We start from the raw sequence: 22862 nt of genomic DNA on the forward strand, positions 1-22862 counted from the left end.
AGGGAACCGATCTCTTAGGTTGTTTTTTAAAGATTAGCATTAATGGGGGCACCTGGGTGGCTCAGTCAGTTAAGTGTCTGCCTTTGGCCCAGGTCGTGATCCCACAGTGCTGGGATGGAGTCCCATGTCAGGCTCCCTGCTCAGTGGGGAGTCTGCTTCTCCCTCTCTCTCTTCCAATTCCCTAGCTCTCTCTCTCTCTCTCTCTCTCTCTTCCCCATCTGTCAAATAAATAAATAAATAAATAAATAAATAAAATCTTTTTTAAAAAAAGATTAAAGTTAATGACCTGTGTAAAGTGCTTTATGGAGTGTTCATTCATTCATTCATGTCATGCATTCATTCATTCTACCTGCACAACAAGGGGTAGCTGCGTTCCAGGTGGGGCACTTGACAGGTAGTGAGCACTCTATGCATGCGTTCTGTTTACACCGAACAACCACGGAGTGAGCATAGATTAGGACCAATGCCGGCAATGCCATGCTCATGATAAACGCATATAGAAGATGCTGGAAAGAAGAAATCTCCTGTCAATTGTGATGACTCCTAGCTCAGAGTCAGACCATTTGGAGTGCCCTGATCAGCCCAGGGATTTTATTCAACAACTGTTCACCCTACAAGCATTAGCTGCACTGAATGGTCTAGAATTGTAGGTGGCATTAGCAGTTAGACAAGGTGGCAGGATGTGGACAGAGGAGCTTGAAGGCGAGCCAGGCAAGGAGCTTACTGTTGCAGGGGAACAGATAAAAGCCCATGGGAGACAGATGAGACATGAGGCAGGCAATGGAATGAGGCTCACGGTGAGGCAGATGGGAAATGCACTGCGTCGGGGCCATTCTATGGACCAGGTGACCGGGGATGGTGCTAGAAGTAAAGGGGAGATGGTGTTTGTTCTAAGAGAACACAGCACATGTACAAAGGTCAAATATCAGGGCAGGGCCTGGGGAGTTTGGGGAGTGGGCTGAAAGGGCGGGGTTGGGAAGGTGGGGAGTGGTTGTCGCTGGAGGGTAGGTGCATGGTGAAGGGTTGGGCAAAGGTGGTAATAGAGTTTGGACTTTTATCAAATGACATTAGAAAGGAGCTTAATGGTTCTGCTCTGGAGGAGTGGGAAGGAGGCCCCTTGGCGGAGGTGGGCCCCTCTCAGAGGAAGATAGCCACTGCAGATCAGAGAGGAGGGTCAAGACCAGAACTTGCCCTTGGTCTCAGCTGGGGGTGGAAGACCCAGAACTGCAGGTCTGTCTTCTCCCTGGAAACCAGACCTGAGGATGGACCAGCGGAGATTGGCCTCGGCCCACAGCCTCAGGAGATAACACAGGACAAAGTACTTGATAGTGGAGTCAGGGAGGAGGGCTGCATTGTGTGGGTACTCAGGAAGAGGATTAGCAGTTTTCCCGTAACAAATCTAGATCATCCCATTCTTGTCTCTGGGCCTTTGCACTTCCTGTTATCCGTCTGTTACCTAGAAGCTAAGTTCATCCTCCACGTTTGCACAGCTGCCCTTTCTCAGCAAGCAGGTCCTTATTCAGACACCACCTGTGAAGGTCTTTCTAGCACTGCTGTCCCCTCACCTTCTCTCCACACAACACTACTCGTTATCCTGGTTTGGGATAGCACCCCCCGCCCTGCCTGTAATTTGCTTGTAATTGCCTATTTCCTCCCCTAGAATGTAATATGTTCCTTAAGGGTATGCCTTAGTCTCGCTCCCTATTGTCTCCACTATTGGGATAGCACGTGATGTCTAGGAGATGTCCACAACACTGCTGTTGTCTGAATGAATACATGGATGGATGGATGGATGGATGGATGGTTGGATACACGAACTTGGTGACTCTTTCGGTGTGATTGAAACTGGTGGATGGAGAGGCTGCCAATAATCTGAACTAAAGGAGGAAATTGTTTGGTACGGTCCTCCTATTTCAGAAATATTTCAGGGCTGGACTTGATCTTAGTGACTGTAGAGTTCGCAAGTAGAGGTGAAAGCGATAAGGAGCCCAGGTCCTAAAACAGGATATAGGGGGGCCACCCAGGAGCCATATCTAATCTACACAGATGGTTGACTTGAACTGCACCATGTTTAAATATTTTTTTAAAAATTAGTTGCCAGCATTCAAAACTCTGTAAAGATTTCAAATAACAAATATAGGTATCTATTTTCACTTAACCAAAAGATCTGGCAACATGAGGCCTACATTTTTAGAGGGCAAAATCGGGCTGGAGCTGACTAGCATCTGCTTCCATTTCATCTGGCCTCCACTGTCCCGTCACTCGAAACCCACCTGGCCCACTTTCTCATTCCCATCACAGGCCTGGCCCCATATACCCACCTTCGAATTTGCTTTTCTTGCTCTAGTGCTCTCGATCGCCATTCAAAATAGTGGTTTCCAACTCTTTGAAGTATGAAAACCCCTTTGTAAAACAACTGTTTCCCTATAATCGTGAAACTTGTACAGACCCACAGTAGAAGCTCAAGAGATAGCAAAAACTGATAGAAGCCAATACATATCACCCCCACGCCCAACGTGTAGAGATAAGCACTATTCACATTGAAGGGATGTGACTATCTCTAAAATCTTTATGGTTCTCACACCCTTGCCATTTTATACATAGTGAATATTCATTGACCCAAGTAAGATAATAATTTTAAAAAAAATATGATTTCAGAAACAGATGAAGGAAGGAGTGTATATACTTCCTTCAACACATAGTTTACCCACAGCTGTTTGGAAAATACTCATGTGTACATGGGCACGTATGACGGGCTTGCCCGGTCAGTACTCCCTGATGCCCATGTATCTTGGCTTATCTTTTAGGGCCAATAACTTCTACTTTCGGAAAATATAGTGAGGACTGCAGAGTGTACCACTTTGGCAGTATGGCACTCTGTCTGCAGGACTCTCTAATCTCAATTAGAGCCTGGCAAAATTACAGCAAACATACATCTTAATGTATTGATCAGCTCATTGGAAATAAGGGCACTTTCAAGGGCCATGATAAATATGTAAGCAAGCAACTAAGTAAATAAATGGAGCCAAAGCAAGGAATGGTAAACAGTAAGCAAGCAAATTGGATAACTATAAGGCATGGTTGTCCTAAGCCCCAAGACCTATATCAGCACTACCAATGAGACTAAATTATTATTAGTTTTTTAAAAGGTTTTATTTATTTTAGAGATAGAGAGAGCACGAGTGGGGGAGGGGCAGAGGAAGAGGGAGAGAATCCTAAGCAGACTCTGTGCGGAGTGTGGAGCCCGAAATGGGGCTCAATCCCAGGACCCTGTTATCATGACCTGAGAGCTGAAATAGAGTCTGACGCTTAACCGACTGAGCCACCCAGGCGCCTCTCTTCATAAGTTATTTTGAAGTGTGCTTTTACATTTCCAAACATAGAAAGATTATTAACATTTGTCTTTGCATGATCTGTATCTACTTTTTTAATCCATTGTGATCATAGACTGAGTGATATCTGTAGGACATTGTCTTAAATCTAATGACAAATGTTTTATGGCATAATAAAGTCTACACATTTCAATCATTGTTTCTGAGCATGATGCAATTAAATTAGAAATAAAAACCAGGGCTAAGAAATTGCGAAACACAGATGAAAGTTTCTATATATGCTTGGGAAGAATAACCATTATTTAATTGTTGGAGGAGCTATATATCCACTGAGTCACAGCCAGACAATTTTTATTCAAATCTGTCTTTTCTAATTTCTTTGTCTGTTTATCAGTAACGAAAAAAGGTGTGCTGAAATCCTCAACTTTTATGGTAGATGTGTCCATTTCTCCCTGTAGTTATTTTCAAGTTTTTTTTTTTTTATATTTTTGAGACTTTGTAAAATGGATGCAACTTTACAATGTTACATCTTACTGGTGAATTGAACTTCTTTATCATTATGTATTGACCTTCTTTAACATTGCATTTTTTTTCTTAAAAATAAGTTAGTTTCTGGGATCCCCATGTGCTCTCTCTTGAAAACAAAACAAAACAAACAAAGCAAAGCAAAACAAAACAGAACAAAACAAAACAAAACACTCCACCCAAAAAACCTTCCATGTATAAAAGAAGAGTAATGTGAATTTTTTTGGTGAATTTTAAATTAAGAATTGTCTAATGCCAAAATGATTACATGTCAATGTGCAGGAAAAATGATACTTTGAGTGGAGATATGTAACCTTAAATATCATATTAGAACGAAGAGAAGCTGAAAATGTATGTATTAGAAAGAAAAATAGAATACTCCCCAAAGAAAGTATAAAGGAGACAATAAAGAACAGAAATTAATGAACTAGGAATAAAAAAAAAATCCAATAAAGCAGATCAGCAAGGCTAAATGTTAGTTCTTTGAAAAGATTAATAAGGATTAATAAAATAGGCTGCTTCTGGTAGACTGATTTAAAAAAAAATGAAAGCACACACATACAACAATGTAAGGAATGTAAGTGGATCAAAAGCATAGCCACAACAAAGATTTAGCAGAATGTTATAAAAATCTTTACGCCAAAAATTTGAATTCTTAGAAAAATATAACTCCAAAATTGATTCAAAGAGAATTACAAACCATTTGTAAAATGAATAAGAGGTTAATTATCTTTCTACAGGAAAAATTAATTACAGGTCCCAGATTTAAAAAACAAAACAAAACAGGGAGTGCAACTAAACTTTCAAGCTCATTCCGATCTTACAGAAAATCTTGCAGAGATTAATAAAAAGTACCTAACTCATTCCTGTGTTTTCAGATAAGCATCATTCCATTCAATGATGGTAATATAACTCGGTATCAAAACCTACTAGTAAGGGACAGTATGAAAATAAACTATTACAGATCAATCTCATTTATTAACACAAATGCAAAAGTGTCATCTACAATCAAATGGAATCTGGCAATGTATAAAAAAGATAATACATGAGAACTAAGTTGGGTTTAATCCTAACAATGCAAAGGTGATTTAATATTTAAAGAAGTCGATAAATATTCACTAGGTTAGCAGACTGAAGTAAACAAACCATCCCAAGGTGTAAAGAAATAAGAATTTGAAAAACTTATTACACATTTGTAATCAATTAGTTGAACAAGAAACACTTACCAGCCTAGAAACGGGAAAGAGTTTCCTGGACAGGTAAATGTATCTACCAAAATCATCAGTTTTAATGGTGGTAAGTTAGAATATTTTCCTTAGAAATTAGAGAGAAAACAAGAATGCATTCTATTACCACTATTGCATCCAAGGCGCTAGCCAATGCAACAAGGCAAGAAAAAGATATAAAAGATGTAATGATTGAAAAAAAAAAGCAAAACAAAGCCATGTCATCATTTACAGATGATAGCATTATTTACATAGGAAATACAAAAGAATCTACTAATAAAGATTAGTAAGAGTTTAGCAAAGTACCTAGGTATAAAGTCAATAATGAAAAAAATTAATTACATTTTCTATACACCAACGACAAGCAACAACAACAAAAAATGTAATTTGAAAAATGATTCCATCTATAATAGCGATGACAATAAAAAAAAGGTACAAAGCATCTGAGGATAGTGATTTTTTAAATGTGGAAGGCTTTTATAGAGAAAAGTATACAGTGTTAGAGAAGATCATTAAAAAGGTCATAAATAAATGGAGAAATATTTTCAATTCATAGCTAGGAAGACAGTATGTTGGAGGTCTTAAATATCCCCACATTGAGCCATAGTTTTTATTCGCTGCCAATCAAAATCCCAAATGGATTTTTCAAGGAACTGGACAAGCTGATTCTAAAATTTATATGGGAGAACAAAAACCCAAGAATAGCCAAGACATTCCTGGAGAGGCATGAAGTGGGGCAAGCTGCCCAGAAGATGTTGAGATTTATTATAGAGCTATGTGGATTATGGCAGTGTTACTGGCACAGAGAAGCTGACCAGTGACGCAGAATAAAAAGCTCACAATCAAACCCAAGCACGTTTGGGAATCTGCTCTATGACTGCAGCAGCCTCTGGCCACCAGAGAGATGAACAACTGGTCTATGGAAGATGCTAGGACCACTTGTATCCAGAGGAGAGAAAAAAAAAAAAAAAGCCAGTCTTCTGAGCTTTCACTTACAAAAACTAGATCCACATAAATATGTAAATAAGGAAAGCACAGTTTTAAAACTTTTAGAAAAAAGCATTGAGGATATTCTGATGGCCTCCAAGAAAGGAAGTATTTTCTAAACAAGACTCAAAGAGGACAGTCATAAAAAAGATTGGTAGATAGGACTTCAGGGAATCGGGAACTGTTATTCAAACTCCCCTTCAGCAAACAGACCACAAATGGGAAGAAGACAATGGTAACACTTCAGCAGAAAAGGGATTAGTAGCCACCATACATAAGCAATTCCTATAATCCAACGAGAAAAAAACAAACAGCCTTCTAGAAACAATCACAATATTAAAGAAGGATCCTCCCATGCCCCCGAGGTATAAACAGGCTACCTCTTCTACTTTTTGGTGGTCTCTGAATTTTGTGCTAGGAGAAAGCTAAAACTAGATATTTTACCCAAGAGTGCTCTTACTTGGAGAAATGGGCCACTGCAGCAGTGGAAGGAACCGTTTGACGTTGGGGTGAGGGGGTGAGGGATGGAGGGGAGCAGCAAGCTCCAATTCCCCAGAGGCTACAAGACTGAGAAGGAGAGTGGGGGGAGGAGAGTGTTGCTGAGTGGATTACATGAGATAAGCAAACTATTTGGTAAATAAGAAAAGAAAAAGTCTCCTTTTATGACTATCTTGTAGAATAAGTACATTAATGGGATTAACGTAAAAGCAAAGGACTTCGAAAACAAAAGGCAATTTTATCAATGGTGGGCGAGGTCCTTTCTGGGTGATGTGGTGATGTGGCTTGGTCCTCCTGCAAGCTCGAAGTTCTCAAGAACACAGGATGAGAAGCAGCGATGAGCCTCTTGCCCAAACCTTTTCCACGCAGCCAGCAGTCCCAGGCAGACACAGGGGTGCTAACACCCAGGGCGAGATGGGAACCCTGAGCTTCGGGCTCCCCTCCTGTAAAGGTGGGGGATAATGCCTCCTCCTCCAGAATGTGACAAGATGTGGCGGTGTCCCTTGGGCAGCCTGAGACTTGACTCCCAGTGGGAACTCAGCCACGTTCGCTGGCTCCTTCTGCCTTAGGAGACCCAACGACACATCTGCTGGGATTTCAGTTCTTTCCTCCTGCTCCTCTGTTGCCTCTCCCTTTCTCCCTGGTTTTCCCCTTTCCTCTTTCCACCACCATTTAACCAGCAGTGTTCCTGTGTGTATATTGATTTCCAAACCCCAGATGGGGATGCAAAGGAATGCATCCCAATGTGCCCAGCCATTATATATATATATATATATTTTTTTTTTAAAGAATCCTTTTTTTCTTTTTAATTATTTATGATAGTCACACACAGAGAGAGAGAGAGAGAGAGAGGCAGAGACACAGGCAGAGGGAGAAGCAGGCTCCATGCCTCCATGCACTGGGAGCCCGACATGGGATTCGATCCCGGGTCTCCAGGATCGCGCCCTGGGCCAAAGGCAGGTGTCAAACTGCTGCGCCACCCAGGGATCCCTACCCAGCCATTATAGCTGCTACAGGCGGCGGAAGGGACCGTTTGGAAATCAGACAAAAATGATCATCAATAAAACAAATAGTCATAATAACAAAACTTGCAGCAATTTGGCGAGCACTGTATATAGGGGCTGGGCTGAAGACACAGCCTACTTTCTCTGGTTTAGTCCTCGCTCCATCCCAAGGACCCAGGCACTGTCTGTAAGCCCATATTACAGATGTGAAAACTGAAGCCAGAGGGAAGCTGTGTATCTTGCCCAAGGTCACAGGCTTGTTGGAATAAGAATTGTGCATTTTCTGTAGACCTGCCGGTCAGCTTGGCACAGTGCTTGAGTTTCACTCTGTGCAGACCCTGAGAACGTGTCTCTGGGCGGACATTCCCAGCTCCAGCCTTACCGCCTACCAGCTTTGAAACCTCAGGCAATGCTCCCAGACTCAGGTGTTCTCAAGCGTATAATGGAGCCAGCACCTCGCTTCAGAGCACTTTTGCAAGGATTCAAATAAAAATACCCAAAGAGCTAAGAACATGTAAAGCACTTAGAGCCCTGCCTGGCGCAGAGTAACTGCTATATCAGGATCATCCGGGCCACAGAGGAGCCTCTTGAACAGAGGACCCCACAGGTGTTTGGAGATCATGTGACTAGATCAACCACGGCCTGGGTCAGAGCTTCGGCCGCACACAGACCCCTTATAGCCCGTGGATGACGGGGTGGGGCGGGAGGTGGGGGATCAGATTTTACACAAAAGTCTGAACATTCTAGCTTGTCTTAAAAAACTAGATCTGATAGCCCAGAGTCCACATTCCTGTAGGTGACTAATTATCACCTCTTCAGAACTGGCATGCTTGGGTCCTTCCTGCCAGCCTCAGTGGGGGAAGTCACTTGCCTGGTCCCCAGAGGTGTTGGAGTTTGTAACCCCTGGAGGAACTGCCTGGGGACACCTTCATCCCCCGCAGGGTCTGAGAAGGGTAAGGAGAGCTTCTAGGAGAAGGTGAGACATTTCACCAGATTTCCAAAAAAAATGATGAGACCTAGTGTATGTACCAAAGAGCATAAATAGTATACGTCGAATTGAAAGAACAGTAAGAAAATTCACCCTTAGGTTGAGAGATTGAATGTTACCGGTCACTCAGAGCTCTGGTACTCAGGGGTCCCCGACCAGCAGCCGAGGCCTCTTCATGGGGCTTGTTGGAAATGCGGCATCTCTTGCCCCTCCCAAGTGGTGGAACCAGGTCCCTGGTGCTCACCTTGACCTGAGTAAGGTTGCTTTGGAGGTCCCGAGTGCAGTTCTCATACCTTAGCACCTGTGTAGCTATCACCCCCCAAAATACAGTTTAGTTTTGGGATGCTGCGTGAGTCTGGCTGCATTAAGCAGGGCCACGAAAATAGTGAAAGGGAATAAAGGGGAAAGGAGAGAAAATGAGTGGGAAATCTCAGAGACGGTGACAAACCATGAGAGACTCCCAACTCTGGGAAACGAACAAGGGATAGTGGAAGGGGAGGTGGGCGGGGGATTGGGGTGACTGGGTGTCGGGCACTGAGGGGGGCACTTGACGGGCTCAGCACTGGATAATATGCTGTATGTTGGCAAATTGAACTCCAGTAAATAAAATAATTAAAAAAAGGCAGGGCCACGTGCATGGTGCGGGCTGAGCACTGAGCACCGTCTCTGAGATAAGCTCCGCTCAGCTTCTCTTCGAGCACCCTGAAGGAAAGTCGGGTGAGGGCACCCCCGTGGGGCATCTGGAGGGGCCGCCGTGTGCCCCAGGTACATGGGTGCTGTGGCTGCTTTTTCGGCTCACAAGCTCAAGAGCAGGTCAGAGCAGAGCCTTCCAGGGGTACGTGAGTGTGTCTGCTGGCCCCGGACCCTGCTCATGGTCGAGAGCAAGTGTGAAGCAAGCCAGGCACCCTATGCCAGGCTTTTTTTTTTTTTTTTAATTTGAGAGAGAGCGAGAGAGTGTGCATGAGCAGGGGGGACAGAGAGAGAAGGAGAAGCAGACTCCCCGCTGGGCAGGGGGCCCAATGGGGGGTTCGATCCCAGGGCCGCAGGATCGTGACCCGAGAGCCCAAGGCAGAGGCTTCACCGACTGAGCCACCCAGGTGCCCCCCAAACACTATTCTAACTAAGGTCACATTTTGAGGTTCCAGGTCGATGTGAATTCTGAGGGTCCTGCTGAGCCCACTATAGATGGGGTGGCTGGAACCCAAGGGGTGGCAGGGCCTGCGTAGCAGGAGGTGCTGGAAAGCAGGTGAAGGGCTGTGACCCCTGCCTCACTATCTGGGCTTTATTCCCCGCTGGTGGGGGACCGGGGGGTGTTAAGTGTGACCGTGATTCTGCTCCATCCCGATGCCCTGGAATCTCTGCATTCCCTTTGCCTGTGATGAACATCCCATCCTTCCAGGCTCCTGGCAGCCCCTCAGCAGAGCCATTCTGTTCCCGGGGGGGCCTCTGCTGGGTGTGGGGGGGCGGACAACGGAGCTTCCCTGTGCTCACCTAGCTCTGCCAGTCGCCCCTTGTGCATGTGGCCGTCGCTGTCCTTGGACGGGAGCTCCTGGGGAGAGTCCGCTCTCGCCTCATTTCGGAGTCGTGTGCTCCCAGCAAGGAGAGCACAGAACAGGGGAGGACAAGGCGCTGAGGAGCCAGAGAAGGTCAGTCTGAGTCAAGGCGTGGATCTGTCCAGATTGTTTCCCCAAAAGGGATTTTTCTTCGGGGCACTCATGGGAGTGCAGTTTTTCCAGATTAGAGATGCTTTCCGGTCCCTCTCTGATGTCGAACTCCTAAGTGTGCTTCTGTCCCTCCGCGCGGCCTGTGAAGCAGGCCCCCCGACCCGCACCTGCCCCCCGACCCGCACCTGCCCCCACCGCCCGCAGCCCCGCGGCCCCATCCCTCCTCTGACGACAGGCCCCGCGGTTCCAAGACAAGGCGAGGCCATAAAATCAACTGTCCGCAGCCATTTAGGTCCAGGCATGGTTTATGCCAAAACTGGCCTCCAAATTGACAGTTAATGAGGGAAAATGCGAGGCGCGCGTTAACAGACACAGGCTCGAGGTAATAAACAGGCCATTAAAGCCGGGTAGTAAACAGCTTGCCAAAGGCCATTTATGAATTTATTTTTTTTGAAGGGGGGGGAAAATTAACCATCGAGGCTTGTCTCCTTTGGTGACCGGGACTGAATGGCAGTAGGAAGGAGTAAAGAGATTCCTTGGGGGCAGAGCCGGAGAGGACGTGGAGAGGCGGTCCTGGGGGGCCCCTCGGGCCTGGATGTGCAGGTGCGTGTGGGGACCCGGGCCATGGGCTGGCAGCCCGACTCCCACCGACAGGACTTTGGTCCCGACTGTTCCACATCCCCCTGGAGGCTGTGTGTGGTGTCAGGAATCCTGACACTGTTCCTAACTCGGCCCTCATCTGATGCTGGGATCCAGAAGAAGTAACCCAATTTCTCTGGCCTCAGATCTCCCTCTGAAGATGAGAATGGACTCTGTTGTCTCTCCAAGGCGCCCTAGTGAGCTACATAGTGTCCCCTCCGCCCCCAATTTGGGTCCTTCCTGGGACTGCAGCTTTATTTGGAAATGGGGTTGCTGCCGATGTCGTTAAGACGAGGTCATCCTGGAGCAAGAGGGGCCCCATTTCCAGTATGACTGGTGTCCTTACAAGAAGAGAAGAGACACGGGGACACACGCTGGGGAGAAGGCCACCTGGAGACAGAGGCAGAAGTTGGAGCCATCCATCTCCAAGCCAAGGAGTGCGGGCCACCATCTCCCACCAGAAGCTGGGAGAGGCCAGAAGGATCCCCCACTAGAGCCTCAGAGGAAGCAGGAACCTGCTGACACCCATGTCAGACTTCCGGTTTCTATAGCTTTCTCCAGCATTGTTTGTGGTACTTGGCCAAGGCAGCCCCAGGAGACTACTGCAGGCCTCCAGCTCGAAAATCTTCAACGTGGGGTGCACACACCTAAAAGCCTCCCCAGATTAAAGGGAATTTCTGGAAGACAGGCACAGGGCATTTGCATACGCCTGGGGCGACTTTGCACTCAGGAGACATTTGCAATATCCGGGGACACTTTGGGGTGTCACAATTGAGGGATGGGGTGCCATATGCTCCTGGCGGTAGAGGCCAGAGAGGCCGCTAAACATCCCACGAGGCACAGGACAGCCCCCGCCACAAAGAATTACTCAGGCCAAAATGACAATAGCTGAGAGCTGCCAGTATCGGTGAGTATCGATTCTGAGCCCTATTACGTGTAAACTGAGGCACGTTACAGTTTTCGAGGGTTTATTTGAGCATACATCGATTAGCACCAACCAGTACCCCCACCAGATGACTAGAACACTCTACCGGCAGGAGCTGGGGCAGCTTTTTAAAGAGAAGACGGTGAAGCAAAGCAGTTAATTGACCGATTCTAGCATAAGCAATTGCCTCGTTTGGGAAAGTCTTGTTGCTGTGACTGGTTATTCCTGAGTTTCATTTTCTTGGACTCACGTGCCCTGACTGGCTGAGGTTTTGATTTGCTTACGAAGCTCTCGAAGTGTTAGAGCCACTGCAGTGTAACCGGCTTATCCGGCCACGCGGCCTTCAGAACCAGCCCGGAGCACTGCCTATGCCCGGTACCCAGTATGGGGGACCCAGGTTCCGGCGCTGCAGAATCGTTCAGTACAATATCAGATGATCTGACCCTTCTAACTGAACCTTCCAGTTAATACGAACCCCCCCCCCCCCCCGCATCACACCCCCAGGTGCACAGACACATCTTTTCAGGATCAACTGTACGGTTTGCCACATGTGCATGTATGTCAATCCGCAGGTGGACAGCAGAGTCAGTGTGGCACCTGTCAGCCTGAGGAGGAGCACATTAGGGGTCACTTAGCATAAAGGCCCTGAGTTTTAATAGCTCGAAGACACTTCCAGGTGTGGGTGACTCTCCTCCATTTTCCTGACTCTGGAAGCAGGGGAGTCCCTGGCCAGAGGCTTGGGGCACCTGCTGAGGGGCCGACTGATGGGCTATTTCCGAGACCTACTTTTTTTTTGAAGGTACCCCAAAAGAACATGTTGGATAGGACAGGGTGTGCATTAATTGTATGGCTAGTTTATTATTTTTTTAAAGATTTTATCTAATCATGAGAGACACAGTGAGAGAGGCAGAGACACAGGCAGAGGGAGAAGCAGGCTCCATGCGGGGAACCCAATGAGGGACTCGATCCCAGGACCCTGGGATCATGCCCTGAGCTGAAGGCAAATGCTCAACCCCTGCATCACCCAGGCATCCCTGGACAGCTAGTTTAGAGTAGGTAATTTTATTTTGCAGAGTTGGATGATTCTGTAATGAATATAACACAATTCAGAAGGTCACGCTGGTCAGTTTCCATGGTGTTGCTTCAAAGCACACAGCGCTTCTCACTCTACTCTTTGACTTTGCTGGTGGAGATGGTGTGTCACCCCCTGGTGCATCCCTGACCCACACTGGCCTGGCACAGGGGTCTTCTTCTTCTTTTTTTTTTTTTCTTGAGAGATAATGTGCACTTGAGATGAAAGGAGGGACAGAGGGAGAGGGAGAGAGAGAGAATCTTAATTAAGCAGGTTCCACGCTCAGCATGGAGCAGACACGGGGCTCGATCCCACCACCCTGAGATCATGACCTGAGCCGAAATCAAGAGCTAGACGTTTAACCGACTGAGCCACCCAGGAGCCCCAGGAATCTGCTTTGATGAGCACCCACCTCCCCCTGGTGCCTCCTCTTTGATGCATTGTCCTATGCCCACCACCACTCCTCCTCCCCCCCGCCCCCCAGGCCCCCAGATTTCAGGAGTGGCAAGTGGACAGCTCTGGCTTCAGGGCACTTCGTGGCGCACCAGCTACCCTGCAACTCCTACACATCCCAGAAGCTGCAGGCTACCATCCCTCATTTGTAAAGTGTGAGCCAATATAATATACAAACTTCTCCGGGTTTCCTGAGGCTCAATGAGGTGATCCAGCAAAATAAAACACCAGCAGAGCGCCCGGCACTAAAGCATGCATAGGAGCCCCCAGACGCTTGCTTCACACCAGCATCCTTGTGGCAGAGCCAGACTTTTTTTCTCCCAAAGCACAGGCCTTGAGAGGCAGACGGACACTAGCTGGGTGGCTTCTGGCTGGTGATCGATCCCTCTGGGCTTCAGTTTGTACAGCTGTAAACTGGGAATAATGCATTGGGAATGTTGAATTAGATCAACGCTCAGCAAGTTTCCTGAGGCTTTATACTCATTCTTTTCTCTCTCTGCATCTGGTCAGGGGCCATCTCTCCTGCCACTGAGGGAATGTGGGGCCTGGCTAGGAGAGGAGTTGGGTCCCCTGAGTGCCTGGCCCCTGAGTCCTCGAGGCCACCAGGTCAGGCTCTGGGAGCACATCTGGGTCCAGATTTCAGGATGTTACCCAGAAGCAACAGCACCCAACTTCCCAATTTTATAAAGGGAAGCCTGAGACCCGTATAGGACAGTGACCCCACCCTTAAGGTCACCCAGCAGGTCAGAGCATGGCCTCAACTTCTCCTTTCTTCCTCACATAGTGCTGCCAACTCCCCCCATCCCCCAAGTGTTTACAATCCCTAAAAGTCACCAGGCTCTGTGTGAGGCCCGTGGACAGATGATGCTGTGTCTGCTCTCCCCGGCTGAGTGGGGTGAGTGATGGACCCCCAAAAGACACGCCCAAGTCCTTTGGACATATCCCTGGAAGAAGGCTCTTTGTGGATATAATTGCATTAAGAATCTCGAGATGAAGGGCGCCTGGATGGCTCAGTGGTTGAGCATCTGCCTTTGGCCCAGGGTGTAATCCTGGGGTCCTGGGATCGAGTCCCACATAAGGTTCCCCACAGGGAGCCTGCTTCTCCCTCTGCCTGTGTCTCTGCCTCTCTTTCTCTGTGTCTGTCATGAATAAACAAATAAAATATTTTTTTAAAGAAAAAAAAGACTCTTGAGATGAGATTATCCTGCTTTATCCAGGTAGGCGCTAAATCCAGTGGCAAGTGACCTCCAGAGAGACAGAAGAGAGGAGAACATGGAGTCAGAGACTGGAGAAAGGGACCCTTGTCCTATTTTACAGGTAAGAAAACTGAGACTCAGAGGCCAGGAGGCCAGGAGGAGGTGGAATTGGGAAGGATCCCGAGTTGCTCCTGCCCTGTGCTCTTGACCTCAGTGCTCGGCTGCCACACGCGAGGAGCCACGCTGCACTTCTCTCTGGCCCCCTCATGAAGCCAGCTTTTATGGAGACCTTGCCTGGCCCAGCAGCTGGCTCTGGGGAAGGAAGAGCAACAGTGCTAGCAGGGAACATTCCCTGAGCAGCTCCCGCCTGCCAGGCACGGTGCAGAGCACATCCATGAATGTGATTACTGTTACTTCTTCATCACAGCTCTATAAAGCAACGACTAGTATTATTATTCCTATTTTACAGATGGGAAAATCGAGGCTTCCGCAGTGCAGGCCTGCTCTGGCAGACTCATGACCTCAGGTGTCCTGTGAGCACCTCTGCGGGGCACAGGCTGGAAGCCCCTGCACCTGGCTGGAGTGGGGGTGTCCGGCCCCGCTGCTCTTCTCCTGGGCTCCTCCTGGGCCCTCGCCCAAGGTGACAATGACCGGGTTTTGCTGGGAAGGGAGCTGCCAGAGGTCAGGAACCCGCGCGCAGGTGAGGATGTGCCGGGCACCACCAGGGGGGGCGACCCTGGATCCCGGCCTCCCCGCCGACCTTGCACCCTCTGGGGTCAGGACTCGTCCGGGACCCCGTGTCCCGCGCAGACAGAGCCCAACACCTGCGCGGCCAGCGGCCCCCAGCGGCCGTGGGGACATAAAGGCGAAGGAGAAGCAGCCCGAGGGGAAGTCCTCCTGAAGCAAATACCCCCATTTCTGGGACTGATATATGTGAGCGAAAATGGTATTTAATTGGCTAAAACCAGAGCTGTCATCACCTAATCAGAGAGCCTGCAAATAGATTTTCGGCACCTCCCGCTTCTGCTCGGGAACAGCGGGGCTGCCGCCGGGGACCCCGGGGCTGCTGGAGCCATCAGCAGGCGTCCGTCTGTCTGGGGAGCAGCTGGAGCTGTGGTTATTCGATCAGGGGTCCGCGGCCTGGAGGAAGCTCGGGGTGCCGAGGGGGGCCTTCATTTCCGGTGCGGCCGACAAACCCATTTGTTCCTTTTGCTTAAATAATGCTCATCATTGTCCCCCTGGGGCCGGCGCTTCGTAGTTCGCGGAGCACTTGCCCATCGGCGGCCCGTCCGGCAGGGGTCGGCGGGCTTGTCACCCGGTGCCGCGGCTCAGGGGACCAGCCTGGAGCCCGCGCGCTGCCGTGCAGCCTCGCCCCGTCCAGAGGCCTTTGGCATCATCTGGCACCTGCAGGCACACGCTGCCTCCCCGAGGGGCTGCACGAACGTGCCCGCCACCGCTTTGGGAATGGAGTCCTCCTGGGGACCCCCTCTCATCCCGCCTCCCCCTTCTTGGTCGCCACTGGGTCTTTCCCCCTCGTGCCCGGATCTCTCCGATTCCAGGGGTCCACCCTGTTTGGCCAGCCCCTGGCCTGGTCTCCATCCCAGCCCTCCTCCCTGGCTCGGGGATCACCCTGTCCAGAAAGCTCCCCGGCCCCGGTGGGGTGACCTTCCTGTGCCCTCCTTCACAACCAGATTCCAGAACCTTCTCCCGAGGCTGGCATACACAGTGGGGTTCATTGAAGGAGTGAGGGGATAGAGGGATGAGGGGTGGGCTGGGCTGGCAACCGAGGGGAGCTGTTACTGCTGCCAACTCAAGAGAGGGCTGCCCGTGGCCTTGACTGGAGTCAATGCGCGTGCTCAGGAAACAGCAACCCGCATACGCACACCTCTGCCTCTTCCCCTCCTGGCCAGCCCCAGCAGAAGGACCAGAGGACGGACGAGCAGCCTGGCGACGGCCTCCTCACGAGTCAGCCTCATGGGCACCGAGAAGGGTGCAAAATGGGCACAAAGATCCGGGAGGCAAGTGAGGAACGTCTGGCCCGCAGGCTTCAAGCACAGCAGAAAGGCTCCACCGGCCCCCTCAAACCAATCACCACCAGGGCTGGAGTTGAGTTTCAAAATTCAGATTCCCTGGCCCCATCCCCACCTCAGATATTCTAATTTAGTAGGGCTGTGGGATGTCTCCCAAGACAGCTTTATAAAAATCTGTGCTCTGGGTGATTTTTAAGAGGCGATGCCAGCACGACAGGAACATTCTCTCGGGCAGCCTTTTTCTCAGGTCACTGGGAGGCCTGAGCTCCAGGCCTATCCCAGGTTCACTGGGCGGCCTCTGGCCTGTCACTTCCACATCCTGGGCCAACCTGCGTGGACTGTGCTAAGGTACCAGCCCCGCAACCAGCCTGTTAGCTCTTCCCTAAGTCCTAGGGTCAGCGGGGGCGAGATGGGGGTTGCCACGGTGGTGACGGTCCATCCCCCCAGCTCCCAACATACCCCAGCCCTTTGAAGTTGACAAACACTAACAGAGATGAAGTAACCAAGGTGCATGGCTGCTCCCTGTGTTCGTTGGTGTATGAACTGTATGTTCTCCTGACAGAATGGAGGCCATTGAGGTTGGGGACCCAAGACCGATGCAGGGAGGCTGAAGGGAGGAACAGGTTTATATGGATTCATGAGGCCTCCACACCCCACCAATCAAGCCTCCATGGCTAAAGGAGGTAGGCAGGATGATGAGCCACAGTCCTGGGGGAGCCTTACTTTGGTTGGGAGCACCAGAGATGACCTCCAGGAGGAAAGATGTCATCTGTCCCCAAAGATGACTGTATTTTCAAGAGGCCTCCATGCCCCACTTCCTATGCAAGCCCCATGAGGCCAGCTGGGGAGGCACACTCACTGCCGTTGTGGCCATGGGCTCTTGTATGCAAGTGCCAGGCTGGCCTCCTGCCCTTCCTTCCTTCCTTCCTTCCTTCCTTCCTTCCTTCCTTCCTTCCTTCCTTCCTTCCTTCCTTCTAGATTTATTTATTTATTTATTTATTTATTTATTTATTTATTTATTTAATTTATTTTAGAGAGAAAGTGTGAGCAAGGGAAGGGAGAGGGAAAGAATCTCAAGCAGACTCAGCACTGAGCATAGAGCCTGATCCCAGGACAATGAGGACCCTGAGATCATGACCTAAGCCGAAACCAAGAGTCGGCTACTCAACCAACTGAGTCCCCCGGGTGCCCGTAGCCTACTGTTTCTACCACATGCAGTCACTGTGGCTCATTTATCTTTTATCCCAAATGCCCAGCACAAGCTGGCACCTAGAAGGGGATCAGGCCGTGTTTGGCAAATGGACAAACACAAGATCTACTTGGATTTCCCTTGTATATTATCAGCCAACCTCAAAGAAACAGCTGCCTGTTATTTCCCTGACCTTGAGTCCAGCTTGCAATGAAGTCCACCCACCTGCCCCATGGCCCAATGGAAACCCAGCGCCATGTGGTAGCCAATTCTCAGACATTCTCTGCTGGTTGAGAAGGGCAGCAGCTGAGTTAGAAGAGACCCAACTGCTTCCCCAACCAGGTGCAGGTGAAGAGATTTGCTCTTACTTACAAAGGCTCAGAGAGGTTAGGGGACTGGACCCACGCTCTCTCAGGTAATGAGCAGCCTCATCCTTTCTGGTGTCTCCAGCACAGACACTGCTGACCACCATCACCCCTGCTCCCTGCCCATCAGTCCTTGTCCCTTGGTTCCTCTATCATCTTCAGAGAAGATACCACCTCTCTCTGTCTTCAAACTTCTTTTTTTTTTTTTTTAGATTTTTTTAAAGCAATTATTTTTTCTTTTTTTTAAAGATTTTATTTATTTATTCATGAGAGACACAGAGAGAGAGAGGTAGAGACACAGGCAGAGGAAGAAGCAGGCTCCATGCAAGGAGCCCGATGTGAGACTCGAACCCAGGAATCTGGGATCATGCCCCCAGCCAAAGGCAGGTGCATAACCACTGAACCACTTAGGTGTCCCTGTCTTCAACTTATAATATTTCTTCTTGGTCTTCTTTTCTGGCGCTGGGTTATCTTCTACTTCCATCCTTGGGCACTCTGAGGAGTTGAGGATTGCTCTCCTGGGCACCCTGCCATCCTGACAACCTGAGCCACCATTCCTTCAGCCTGGCTGGTTCCTTATTGTCCAGGCCCCGAACTCACAGCTGCCTCCTGGGCAATGTCCTCCTTGTGGAAATCCAGCATCCTTGTAGTCTCTGTATCTGAAAGCTCCCTTGTCATCTTTCCCCAAAAACTTGTCCCCTTCTTCACCTTCCAGACAGTGCTGTTAGCTAAAAGCTTTCCTCCCTTTACTGATACCAGTGGGGACTCGGGCAGGCAGGGCCAGAAATTGAACCCAAGTTAGTCTGAGCCTGAGTTCAAGCTCTTAATCACTCCATAAGAGGGGCAAGTACATCATTATGGGAATGTTAGTTGCATTTTTTTTTTTAAAGCAACAGATCCCTCTATATATTTTTTTGAAGACATTCCATCACTTGGCCACTTTCCACCACTTGGCTTCCCCTACAATCATGCCGCCATGTCCCCACTGATGTTCTCTGAGGCTGCTTCAAAGAGAAGCCTCGTGTTTAAAGCATAGCACTGAGTCACACAGCACTTGCACCCTGGTATTAAGCTGAGTCATGCTGGGTTTTATGTTTCCAAAGCACTGAGAAGCAACTCAGTTGGCATTTCCCACCCTCAGGGCCACTGTCAGAGCCTCCAGATTCCTGAGCTGGGGACTTGCATTTATATATCCCCCCCCCTTTTTTTTTAGCATCTAGACCCTTTTCTGAACTCTGAGGGTACAACGGGGAGCAAGACACCTGTGGTTCTTGCCCTCATGGGGTGATGACATACAAGTGGAGGAAACATGATTATAAGGAAGGGTCATTTCAGGATGTGATAGCATTTAAAAAGAATAGGACGTGTATGATGTATGATGAAGGGGGTGTGCGGTGTTAGCTGGAATGGTTGGGTGGAATGGTTGGGGAAGGCTTCCTCAAGGAGGTGACATCCGAAGGGTGTCAAGGGTGAAAGGAGCCACCCATGTGATGAGATGGGAAGGGAGCAAGTGCAAAGGCCCTGAGGAGGCCTCTGTGGCTGAAGCAGAGTGAATGAGGGCAGTGGGATTGGCAGGTGAGGTCAGAGGGGCAGGCAGGAGCCAGATCACTCTGGGCCTTGAAAGCCACATGAAATAGTCTGAATTTTGTTCTAGGTCAGTAGGACATTCATCTTATCGGGTATGCCACGGATGCAAGGCTCTGACCGCTCTTTACTCGACCCGTTTCTCAGGGTTGTGTTTGCAGTGAGCAAGCTTGAGACACAAAGTAATGTCCCCTTCATGACAGAGAGCGGGTTTATTTCCGGCCTACTTTTTATAAAAGCTCAAGAGTTTCTCTCCTGTAACGCAAATCCATTGCACGAGCAAGCATTCATCTAGGCCCATCCGTGTCACCCCGAGTCAGCTGCGGAAATGCAGGAAAGTGGACTGATGTGGGATTTCATGTGGAGGCAGAGTTGTGGGTCTTGCTGAAGGATGTAGGGGATGAAGGGAGAGAGCAAGTAAAGGTGACCGCAGGTGTGTGACCATGCAGCTGCGGGGCTGCTGGTGCCACTCGGGGAGATGGGGAATCTGGTAAAGGAGCGGTCTGATGAACTCTGGTTCAGCCACGTTGGGTCTGAGATCCTTGAGACAAAGTCGAGGAGACCCTGGGGTCTGGAGGTCAGCACAAGTCCTGGGCTGGAGGTGGGGACTCGGGATTGCCAGCCTGCAGGTGCTGCGGGGACCCAAGTAACAGGATATTGGCTCTTCCCCCCCAGGAGCTGGGTCTTGCGTGCATTCCTGTGGACTCTCCCATATCACCTAAGTGGGACCCCGAAAGGGCCCCTTGGGTCCCTAGCTCTCCTTGAACTCTCAGCAGCCACCACTCCCTCTGGACTTGCTCTGAGGGATGGCACATGGGAAACTAGAAGTCTCTGGACCCAACAGCCCGCCTTCAGAATCCTTGAAACCTGGACTTCACCACCTATACTCCGTGTGCCACCAGGCAAATGGCTTGGCTCTTTGAAGCCCTGTGTCCTGACTCTGTAGGACAAGAGTAACGGTACCCAGCTCATGGGTTGTCCTGTGGCTCAAACAAGATATTTCCTGCAAAGCATTTTGCGCGGTGCCTGACACCTTGGGAGCACACGGTAACATTGGCTGCTGTGTCTACTTCCTTCCTTTCATTCGGCGGTGGCTCGTAGGGCAGGGGTTGTGGGCCGGGCACCGTCCCAGGCTCCGCAGACACGGCAGTGAAACAGGAAAGTGGAGATCACGTTATCCCGGAGGGAGGCAGACTATGAACGGAACGGAGAGCAGAGAAGCAGGGTGTGACGGAGCTGGTGCTGTGTCCCCCGGATGTCCCTTCGGGATGGCAACCTGTGTCCGCCTCCCACTGGGAACGTGGGCTGCCAGCTGCCCCCAGCTGAGTCTCTTGCTGTGCTAAGTGTCCTCATTCAGGCTCACACCCCCTTCCCAAGGGCGTCTGCATCCGACGACTGGTCCATGTGGGGGTATGGAGGCCGTGGTTCAATTGGGGTCAGTTCTGATGTTTTATGAGGCCACTGCTGTGCAGTGGAGTCTGAAAGTTTTGGATGGATGGTTGGCTGGATGGCTGGGTAGACGGACAGATGGATGAGTGCCTGGGCCTTGCTGTGTTTAACCTATTCACCTGAAGGCCAGGTAGCTGCTGACATGAAGCAAACGTACTCTCTGCCCTTCAGCACGCGGTACTGTGTGGTTCACAGCTATATTCTGCTACCGGCCGGCCCTTTCCTCATTAGCCATTTGAGGGGTGGCACGATCGTGTGGAACATGCACTAGCCCTGGACTCAGAAAGACCTCGGTCCAAGCTCGCCTCAGCCATCCTGCTCTAGAGGATCTCCTGGGCCTCTTAACTTTCCTTAGCAAATTATTTCCAGGGCTCACCTAATGCAGTACACCTAGTCCATGCCCACTGAAGACCACTGCCCTCCTCTCCTTCCCTCTATCCTGATTTCTTCTTGTCATTTCATCCCGAGTTGCCTTTCTGAGAACAGCAGCCACTAAAACCGAAGACTATCATTATCATGTCTTTGCATCCTGTTCCTTTGTGAAGACGTGGTGGGTGATCTTATGTCGGGGTTTAATTTTGGGAAGGATAAGCAAAAGTGAAGTCAGGAACTAGGAAAACAGAAGACTCAGAGCCACTCTCCATAGTGGATAAACAGTTGCTGGCACTGAGCTACCTGGCGGGTGCGGTGAAAAGGGGAATGTGATCAGTTAGCTGCCCAGCTCTCATGATCTGAAAAGGAAGACTCCACCAGTCATCCCAGGAGCTCAGAAATAGAGCATTTTACACGCAGTAAAGAAGAAATTAAATTCCATAGCCTTTTGAAATGTCTTCCATTGAGAGAATTTTGGAATGCTGTGCTTGCCTGTTCCTAGGTAGAATTTCTACATGAAACCTAGACTGAGTCAGGGGGGAGGGAAAGCTGGAAAGAAGGGAAGTAGATGCTGTGAAAACATCGTTATTATTACACATAGCAATAGGGCTTAAACTAACATCTCTGATCTGCTGTGCCTCTTGTGGAGAAATGAAATGCATATGCACACTGGCCGGAAAAATGCTTCCACTTAATTGCCAGTGGATGAAGCACTTTATTTATAGACATCCAGAAGGAAATTTGGCTCCCTGCTCTATAATACGGCAGGGAACGGGGCCAGGTAGCTGCTGGCTCCAGGACACTCTGTGTTCCATACGGCAGGAATGTGGAACCACTTTCCATGTAAACACAGTGGGTTCTTCTCTTTTTCTTTCTCATACTTTTTTTTTTTTTTTTTAATTTTAGAGCTCTTTGAAGAAGAACACACTTTACTATGAACACAAAGGGTCGGGGTTCTTCTGTGCGGCGGGGTGATGGGGTTTGAGGCTGAGGGATTGCCAGACCTGACTTCTCTCTCTCATTTTCTAATTAGCTCCCGAGCAAATAAAGAGGATGGGGGTCCACCCAGCGCCCAGATTCGAGAGACAGTGCCGAAGGCAGTCTGACGCTCTCAGCCCCCAAATGAGGACTGGGGACATTGCAGAGAATCTGATAACAGCCCAATCCATGGGCCCTTCGCAGCCGGGAGGTCCCCCAGGAGGGAAACCTTTGCTCCACTGCACTCCAGTGGGTCAGGAAGCCAGGGAGTGCTGTGGAATGTGGCCCGGGGTGGGCTCTGGTCCAAGGCGGAATGGGAGCTGGGATTTGGTTCCTGAAACGGTGCTTTGGGCCAAGGAGAGAGGCCTGGGCAGAGCAGGCCTGAG

Source organism: Canis lupus, chromosome 8 (assembly GCF_011100685.1).
Source record: "Canis lupus familiaris isolate Mischka breed German Shepherd chromosome 8, alternate assembly UU_Cfam_GSD_1.0, whole genome shotgun sequence".
Lineage (NCBI taxonomy): Eukaryota > Metazoa > Chordata > Mammalia > Carnivora > Canidae > Canis > Canis lupus.